General features: G+C 33.9%; 1 long non-coding RNA gene across 1 annotated transcript; it reads right to left on the bottom strand.

Annotated features, from left to right (window-relative positions):
- Positions 1–1,607: 1,607 nt before the first annotated feature.
- LOC123379784 lies at positions 1,608–7,974 on the bottom strand. The gene is made up of 3 exons (XR_006584657.1): positions 7,783–7,974; positions 5,614–5,761; positions 1,608–2,685 (listed from the first exon to the last, which is right to left on the bottom strand). It is a non-coding gene; the product is annotated as an uncharacterized LOC123379784 (long non-coding RNA).
- Positions 7,975–9,476: the final 1,502 nt, after the last annotated feature.

The following is a 9,476-nucleotide window of genomic DNA, read 5'->3' as shown; positions in this document are numbered from 1 at the left end:
AGTTTTAACACTGTTCATTCTTCATTTGCCTTGCAGTACAACCAAATTAGAAATTGAGAAGTCAATTATATACAATGAAATAAAATTTCCACAATAAAAATGTAAAAGAAAACACAGTAAGAGGTAGTTAATCTAACAGAGGGAGCTATTTCCCATAAACTCAGTTATAAAATTGTAGCTGTTCATAGGGCAAGAAGTTTCCAGATGGTATTCAAATTTGTAAAAATACAATGAAAGTGAGTCAGCATGATGGGGCAGATCACCAGGATTCAGTGAACTGGTTTCTGATCTTGGTTCTGACAATTGTGGTATTGGTGACTCCAGGTTTCACTTAACCATCTGGAGTTTGGGCACCTGAACTATAAGGGGCAGCACAACATCTTTAAGTCTATGTCAGCTCTCACTTCTGCAGTGGCCCTTGTATTATTGGAGGTCACCAACTCAAACAGTAATAAAAGCTTTACTTTGTTCCCTTACCTGAATATGCCATTCAAATTTGAAAAGGTAATATATTTCTATTACATCTTTTATATACTCTATTATGTAAAATACCAACAATAAAATTCTTGCTTTTGGTGAGTGGTAATTGATTGGAAATCCACTTTTCAAACAATCTTTTGGGGGCGCCTGGGCGGTTCAGTTGATTAAGCATCCGGTGTTTGATTTTGGCTTAAGTCATGGGATTCATTCAGCTCTACGTCATGCTCCACATTCCACAACATGGAATGTGACTGGGATTTCTCTCTCTCCCTCTCTCTCTCTGCTCCTCCCCACCCCTCAAAATAAAATAAATAAAATAAAAATAAAAATAAAAATAAAATAAAAATAAAATAAACCCCTCAAAATAAAAATAAATAAATAAATAAATAAATAAACACTAAAAAAAAAATCCTTTGGATGTGTGATGGCTCTAATCAAGTAAAGCTACAGAGTAATTTATTGTCTGGTTGTATCTAGGTGTTTGCATTTCATATACGGTTGCAAAAGGCTTTAATGCCATGATAATGATGATGGCAAAAGTAGAAAAGAGTATCGTTGCATGCTACAGAGGAACAGTGAGATAATAAAAATCTAAACCAATTAATATGCTTGATTCTACATATATTTTAATTAACTAATTTGAAATACATTTATAAAATAACTGTTTATAAAATAACTATTTTCATGAGAATGTCAAGTAGGGGAAATAGAGAAAAATACTATATATGATCAAGAAATTCATTTAAAACAAACGCTTTTCTTGCCTAGAAGTTCAGAGAAACATTTTTATCTATCACTCTTCTTTTCTTACCATAAAAAGCTAAATAAGGACACATTTTCAAAGAAGGATAAATTTATTTATTTTGGACTGCATTGATAAATGGAATTGTACAAAATGTTAAACAATATAAATTCTTTTTTATTTATTACAATAAATACATAGTTCAAAATTGTTAGACTTGATTTTTTATTCTTATTGAATTTAAATCTAAGCATTATCTAATTAAAATAAAGAAAAAATCAATGGATATTTGAGAACTTATTCATTTCAGTCTAAATTGAATGCTCTTTTTATATGTCTGTGAAATATTTAATACATAAGAAAGTACATTGAAACCTTTGAAAGTTGTGTAGTCTCTACGCTTAGTTACATGTATAATTGATAATAAAGAATTAAACAAAAGCTGCATTTCTGTTTCAAATTAAGAGACTTTATTAAAGAAATCAAGGAGACAGAGACAAATTTGTGTAATTATAAATGTACTGAAAACTTTAGGTGCTAATTATTTTGAATAAATGGACCCACGCAGTCTTCATTGATCCAGAGGTAGAAATCAGATTCAGCAAGTCCACTCATGGAACAATATATGAGACTCATGAAGAAGAATTTTAATAGAAGCCAGAGAATCCATATCCCTCTAGCACAATGGGCAGTAGCAGACATATCTGTCACTTCCCCAGCCACCACCACAGCCCAGATCTCCAGAGTAGCTGCCATAATACCTTATGGTGTCAAGAGTTAAAGGCTTGGTTTGTTCTCGAATGTGTGCTTCTTGACTATGAATCTTCACATCTGCTCAGAGGCTTTTATGCCCTAAATTTTATGGATGTGGTAAATCATCCAAACACACCTCATTTTCCTTCCTCAGAAGAAATTTCATGAAACAAGTATTTTTGGCTCTTTTGTTTAATATGCATGGAATAATCTTCCATCCCGGTAAAAATTTTAAGTTGATCTTTAGCTCAGTTACCTCAATTCCTTTTATTCAATTATGTTTATAATGAGAAATATTCATTTGCAACTTCAAAGACTATTCCTACATCAGGACTTGCATAAACTCCACCTCATTTAGATTTCTGAGGGTCTCTACAGCTCAGTCAAGTGACTATCTGACAGTTTCATCAAGATGATACTACTTTACCGCATATGCTTTCTATTTTTTCATGGTGATGACTACGTGTTATTATTTGAGCTACACAGGGCACTAATGTTATTCTTAAGTCCATGCCCTATTTGAAACTGTAATCACTTAGACATCAAATACCTAAAAATACTGAGATACAAACAAATTTTACCTGATTTTGTGTGGTTCAGGGCCAACATAGAACCAATTCTGTTGACAGTGTCTCATTAGACAAATTCCTTAATTTTTAACACACGATAGTTAAAATCTTGTTGCTTCCTTAAAGAAGGCACTTCCAGACCTGAAAAAGGACAGAGAGAAGAAGAGGAGAGAGAATATAACAAATAAATGTTCCTTTTGTTCTCTATATTTAATTCTAGTCAAAACTGATGGAGCCTTAGTTTAAATAAATGTCAATAATCCTTTACAATTATGATCTGAAAGAGGTGCAGAAGGCATTCTGGCAATTTAGGTCTTCTTTCTGGGATCCAAGATTATAGTATTATGCTAGAATAAATACATAGCTCTATTGATCTTCTTGTGCAGGAAGTGAGAGGAGAAACAAAAATGTAGACAATGTGAGTAAGAGTGATTTCTCTCAGAGATTAATCTAAGGATATCTTTAACATTGTGTACGTGTTCTTAAAATTTGGATACTCGTTTTAACTCCATCACCCCAAATGATGAGAAAATTAAAGAATTATTTGCTAATGGTTTCCACATAATACTAATTGGATATTTGATATTCTACTGCCTAATATCCATGTTTCATTTTTTAAAACCTGTTATTTAATGACTAAGGGCATAGATAAAGTTCTTTTGAGAAGAGTTTACCACATAGCTCTAAGATAATTATGATGATTTAAAAAGTCACAAGGGGTACCTGAGTGGCTCAGTATGTTGGGGGTTGGACTTCGGCTCAGGCCGTGATCTCATGGTCTGTGGGTTCGAGCCCCACATCAGGCTCTGTGCTGATAGCTCAGAGCCTGGAGGCTGCTTCAGATTCTGTGTCTCCCTCTCTCTCTGCCTGTCCCCTGCTTGCACTCTGTCTCTCTCTGTCAAAAATAAATAAACTTTTAAATAAATAGTCACAAAATACTTAATTTCATTGCTTTATTCTACGATTTAATTTTAAATTCTACTGAACTATATTAATATTATAGTTATATGTATATTGACCACTCAATCAAAGCATTAGTGCTGGTTCCACCCCAGGCAGGAGTAATTCAGTAGAAAATAAACTAACCTGATTTTCCAAGGACTTTCTCTTTTTTTAATGTTTTTTTTAATTTATTTTTGAGAAACAAGGTGGGGAAGGACAGAGACAGAGGGATATAGAGGATCTGAAGCAGGCTCCACACTGCTGTCGAACTCATGAACTACAAGATCATGACCTGAGCGGAAGTCAGAGGTTTAACTGACTGAGCCACCCAGGTGCCCCTCCAAAGGCTTTCTTTATATCAAGACCGAAGTCAAATGTTCTGTACTAATTTCTGTAGTGAAATATTCTTGTATTGCATAAAAGTCAACAATTTCTCAAATTAAAAGTTTACTAAAACTGACACAAGAAGAAATAAAAACCTTAATGACTATATCTCTTAAGGAAATAAATTTTGTATTACAAAGGAAAAAAAAACAGATTTCTAACAAAGAAAACTCCAGATTCACATTGTTTTAGTGAGTGGTGAATTTCAGTAACTACTCAAATAATGACAACTATTGAAGAAATAATATTAATTTTAGACTAATTCATTCAGAAGATAAATTCAATCTACAAATCTAGGATTCAGTTATATATGAAAATTTAGAAAATAAAGTACAAGAATATGATTAACAATATCAGAAAAATAAAATACAGGTAATTTAAAGAAAGATGAGAAAGACTCAGTTTTTGATAGTTACAAATTAATGGTGGAAGCAATTACTAAAGATATGTATGTATAGATATAGATACAGATATAGATATAGATATAGATACACACACATTTAGATATATATAAAATGTTTATGTATGGACAATAGAAAGAATATCTCTGAAATTATATATTAAATAAAATCCTCATTGAAATTCCAGTATGATGTATGCATATTTACAAAAGATCCCAAAGTGTATAAGGAAATCTAAGAAACCTAGAACATCCAATGCAATCTTTAACAAGGAAAAAAAAAGCTTTACATTGACAGATTTTAACACTTATTAAACTCAAATAATCAAGGAAGTGTTATATTGGTATGAGGATACACAAGTAAGTCAATGAAAAATGTTAGGGAGTCTGGAATCAGAGATTTTTTTCCTACAAAGATCCCAAAAAAAAACAAAAAACTTTCATCAAATGGTACTGAAATAATGGAATATTTATAGGGAATGAGAAGAAAATGATCTTAATTTCTGCCTCATATACACAAAAATTAATTCAAATGTATGATAGGACTAAGCTTAAAAACTAAAACTTTAAGGCTTCTAGAAGTTTATTTGTTTGTTTTGTTTGAAGACATAGAAAGTACTAACTGTAGAAAAAGAAAAAAGAAAAGAAAAGAAAAAAACATTGTGAAGTGAAATACATCAACAGCAAGCCACAGACTGGAAAAAATAGTATAGCTATAGATATATAGCATAGATGATAAAGATAGGTATAGCTATAGATTAGAGATAGAGAATAGAAATGATAGAGATAGAGATATCTATCATATGTAAAGATCTCTTAAAATTCAAATGTCTAAAGACAAATATACTCCCCACACCTGAGAACACTGAAAGGAAGATATACAAATAGTCAATAAACAAATACATTGTGTGGCATGATTAGTTATCAGAGTTATCAGGGAAACACAAATTAAAAACACAATTATATAACATTACTCACCCACTACATGTGCCAAGGTTAACAGAAAAAAATTGTGTTTTCTTACTCAATAGACTGTGATTTAGGTTAATTGTGATTTACAAAAAAATTTAGTTGATTTAAAAATGTTTCTAACTTTCATTAGTGTGACTTCTAATACAGTTTCCCATATAATGTCTTCATTGGAATTATCATCTTATGATAAATTCCCAAGAGAGTTTAAGCCTAAGGTTTTGGTACATAGTACCACACTTCAAAAAGTTCTGCTAGCATTCTTAATGTAAAGCAATTTTTAAAAGTGGAAATAGCCAATATTTGCGCGGGGGGGTGGGGAGAATGTCAGGCTCAAAAAGTTCTGGGTGATAAGCAGATTAAGTAGTCCTTACCCTGCAAATAACTCATGAGGCAGCTAGTAAAAAGACAATGGATAACAGGGTCTGTGTGATAGGATCGTTAGACTTCTTGGTCCCGTGGTTCACTATGAAACTCTCACGCAGCTCCTTGGTGTCAATTTCTCTCTGATGATCGAGAATACTGTGAAGATAACCAGTGGCGAAGTGGCCAAATAAGTTAAAATTATAATGAAGACTCTTTACAACCAGAATCTTAGCCAAGGGATTTTAGCACCCAAAACCACTGCCATAAATTAGAGTTGGCTCCAATACAAATTTTTATTAACAATTCAAAAAGCCATCTAAAGCATATTTACCATGTAATAAGCTCCTCCAGTGATCACTGACAAGACCACTTGGGACTGAAAAGTCTGCATTCTGATTCACAGACACAGAAGAGGGAAGAAAAATAACAAGCTGAGAAAGACCAAGAACTTCTCCCTCTTGAGCTAAATCTATATTTGGTTTTCAATGATTTAATAATGGAAATAAATGATATCCTCAGGAAAAGAAGCGGTTGCCTTCATTTGAAATATCATAAAACAAAGGAAAATTATTAAGATAAATGACTAAAGTTAAGACCATATTGTAATGCCACATTAAACACGTTTATTGGAAAATGATTATAGAGATCTCTCCCAGTGTAAAATACACTAAAGAAATTTCAGATGAAAAATGAGTGTCTTGAGAGTGAAAGAAGAAATAAGTGCTGTGGTAAAATATCCAATATTTATAGAATAAGTTTGAATTGCTACTGAACAGCTGTACATACACAGACAGCTCTTAAATCTTATGCCAACAAGTTTGTAAGCCTTCGATTCATCTTCTCTGCCTGATATAAGCTGGAAATAGATTTGGTAAAATTAAACATTTAGGAAGTTGGATTTTGCTGTTGGATCATTCTGTCAAGAATCTTAGGTAGAAACCAAGTGTCCAGCATCTTCCACAAAAAAAAATTGGATGACAACATTTATATCTACAACCGCCCTTACCTTGTTTCCAAAAGCTGTCACGTCCAAGGTCATTGCAGCAGCCCTGACCATGGAAGCTGGGGTCAGTTACCTCATTGTGTAGAGTAGATGTTCAAAGACATTTAAACTTCTTCAGTGGTAACTGTGACAAGTCTAAGTATTCTATGTATAACATTTATATCAAAGGACATATGGATGAAAACCTCAGTAATTTGTTTTCTGTTATGGGAAAAGGGGGCTTCACATCTTTTAAAACTAGGATTTCTTTGGTGGACTGGATCAATCAACATTTTCCAATTAGAGCTATTAGGTTTTGATTATGTTTACCACCTATTCACCTTCAGTATAGATTTTATTTTTTTGTGTGTTTTCGAGGGCTTCCATGTTTTTTAATAATATTATATAGTTCTTTCTAACAAGATATCTTCAGTATATCTCAGAGAGCAGAGCAAGAATACCAGGCTGCTGGTAATACTGAATTTATGTATTGGGGAGATTTAGTGCTTGCCCTATGAATGATGTCATCATTATGTTTTTAGGGAAAAATATCTAAAGATCCATTTAAATACCCATTTCAAACTCTGTCTCTGCCTCTCATCTACCATTGACTTTTTCATGTTTTGTTTTAGATATTTGAGTCATCTATTAGTCATTTGTAAACATCAGCTAAGATCTGTTAACACTCTATAGGCTTTATCTTTTTACCCATTGAATGCCTGGCACATAAAGGCTGTGTTCAATATCTTTTTGAGTGAATGTGCCTTCGTTTGATTCAATTACATACACAAGTCTCCATCACCATGGTAGTGTATATGGCACTCTTAGAGGCAATGAGTTTCTGCTTTTTACCCAGAAGTTCACTAATGCCCACTTAGAAAAAGTCAAACTTCCTTCCTCTGGCATTGTAAGGATAACGGGTTTTCATCCAAATACAAGCTGCTGTCCTCTTTCCTACTCATTAAACTTCAAACTGGGAGGCGGGGGGGGGGGGGGGAGGGGGGAATCCTGAAAGAATGCTTCCTTGAATCTGCTAAGAGTATATACCAAAAACAGAATCTTTTAGTGCCACAATTTTCCATTTACTTTTATTTTACCCAGGAAGAAGAAAGCATCACCTAAATCCCATTGGATTTGTAAGAGTCTATATAACTATTACTTTTATCTAAAGACATGGAAATGTTAGCATTCTTACCTTGTAGTTCTTTTAAAAGATTAAGTACCATCAGATTAGCAGGTCCAAATATTCCTTGGAGTACCTTGGCTCAATCATCTGAATGGGTCATGGATAAGGAAGCAATCGTGAGGGGAAAAAATTCCCACCCTAGAACGGAAGTATTTTTTTTCCCTGATCAGATATGTTCTTTATCAGTTTACCTTTAATCAGTTGGGGGTGGCGGGAGGAGAGGAGAATTTATGATGTCACAAAAAGCATGGTTGAAATCAACCACGGAATCCACAGTCTTGCTGGTGATGCTATTGCCAGTCCCAGTTCTTGTAGAATGTCCCATCAAGGTTATGAAAGCCTTTGATAGAATGCAAGAAGAACATATTAGAAAACCCTTTGGAGTAAAGGATCTGGAGGTCAAGCTTTCTGTTTCTAGAGTCTAGAAACATCAGTAGGTTTTTCAGTAGAAGTCAAATCCATATCTCCTCAGGGCAGAGCCAGGACCATAACTTCCATAGCTAGAGCCTAACAACAGATCGAACCAGGGGGCTTCCACAAGCACAGCCAGAACCAGAATTCAGGCCACTGTTGTCAAAGCTCAGGCCTCCATAACAGCACATGGTGTAGAGGCCTTGTGGGTTTGCTTGAAGGTTGTTCAAGTTCCTCTGCATGTGAACGAACACCTGCAGAGAGGCTCATACCCTCCCTCAGCGGTACATGGGGCAAACCATGCTGATTTACTTCAAGTTTATTCAAAACCAAGACTGTTCTACTATAGAAATCCAATTAAAGTATTCTTTTCTTAATTAGAAAAGACCCAGTTAAGGAAGCTTCAATTTTTAATTTGACTTTCCTGCTGAGCTTGCTTTCCACAAAACCTATTGCCCATAATGAGAAGAGTTCATGGGCCCTGCAAAGCCAACCTTGACTTAATCCTCCAAGAAGTCAACTCTAGGCCAGGCTTGAAGGCCTCAGGCAGCTCTCTGATGATGTCACCTGTGATAGTGTCTCCATCAGTTCATTTCGTTGGCCACTTATTTTTCACCAAATTTAGTTGTATACATCATTTCTATCTCTTCACTATTAAGATATTTCTTATCTATTGCTCACTGAAGTTGCCATACTATAAAAAATTGTTATTAATTTAACATGACAATGATCGTTTAGTAACAAATATGTCTTTAAAAACTTTTTTATGTTTATTTATTTTTGAGAAAGAGAGCGCACAAGCAGAGGAGGGGCAGAGAGAGAGAGAGACAGAGAATCCAAAGCAGGTTCCGTGCTGTCAGCATAAAGCCTGACCTGATGCTCGAACTCATGAACCCTGAGATCATGACCTGAGCCAAAGTCAGATGCTCAACTGATTGAGCCACCCAGGCACCCCCAAGAAACATGTGTTTAAAAACCTTTTGCCATTCAAATTTTGTAAACTATCTCATGTTATATTTTAACACTTATCTCCTGAATCATGTTTTAATCTTTTGGTAACACAACAGTATTTTAAAGATGAAGATTTTGAGGTTGGCATTTTAGTAGGCAATCAACAAGACTGCTATTTAATATTTGTAATTTATGGTCCAGTAATAGCAAGAAATAATATATTTTCATACTCTTCTGTCAATATTACTTTAATTTCTTATACAAAAAGTAGTAATAAATAATTAAAATATTTCCACCAAAATCTTTCTTTACATTTGCAAGGCCAAAGAATTTTATATTTT

Source organism: Felis catus, chromosome C2 (genome assembly GCF_018350175.1).
Source record: "Felis catus isolate Fca126 chromosome C2, F.catus_Fca126_mat1.0, whole genome shotgun sequence".
NCBI classification, from domain to species: domain Eukaryota; kingdom Metazoa; phylum Chordata; class Mammalia; order Carnivora; family Felidae; genus Felis; species Felis catus.
Note: the sequence above shows the minus strand (reverse complement) of the source record. Positions and strands in the feature narration are given on the sequence as shown.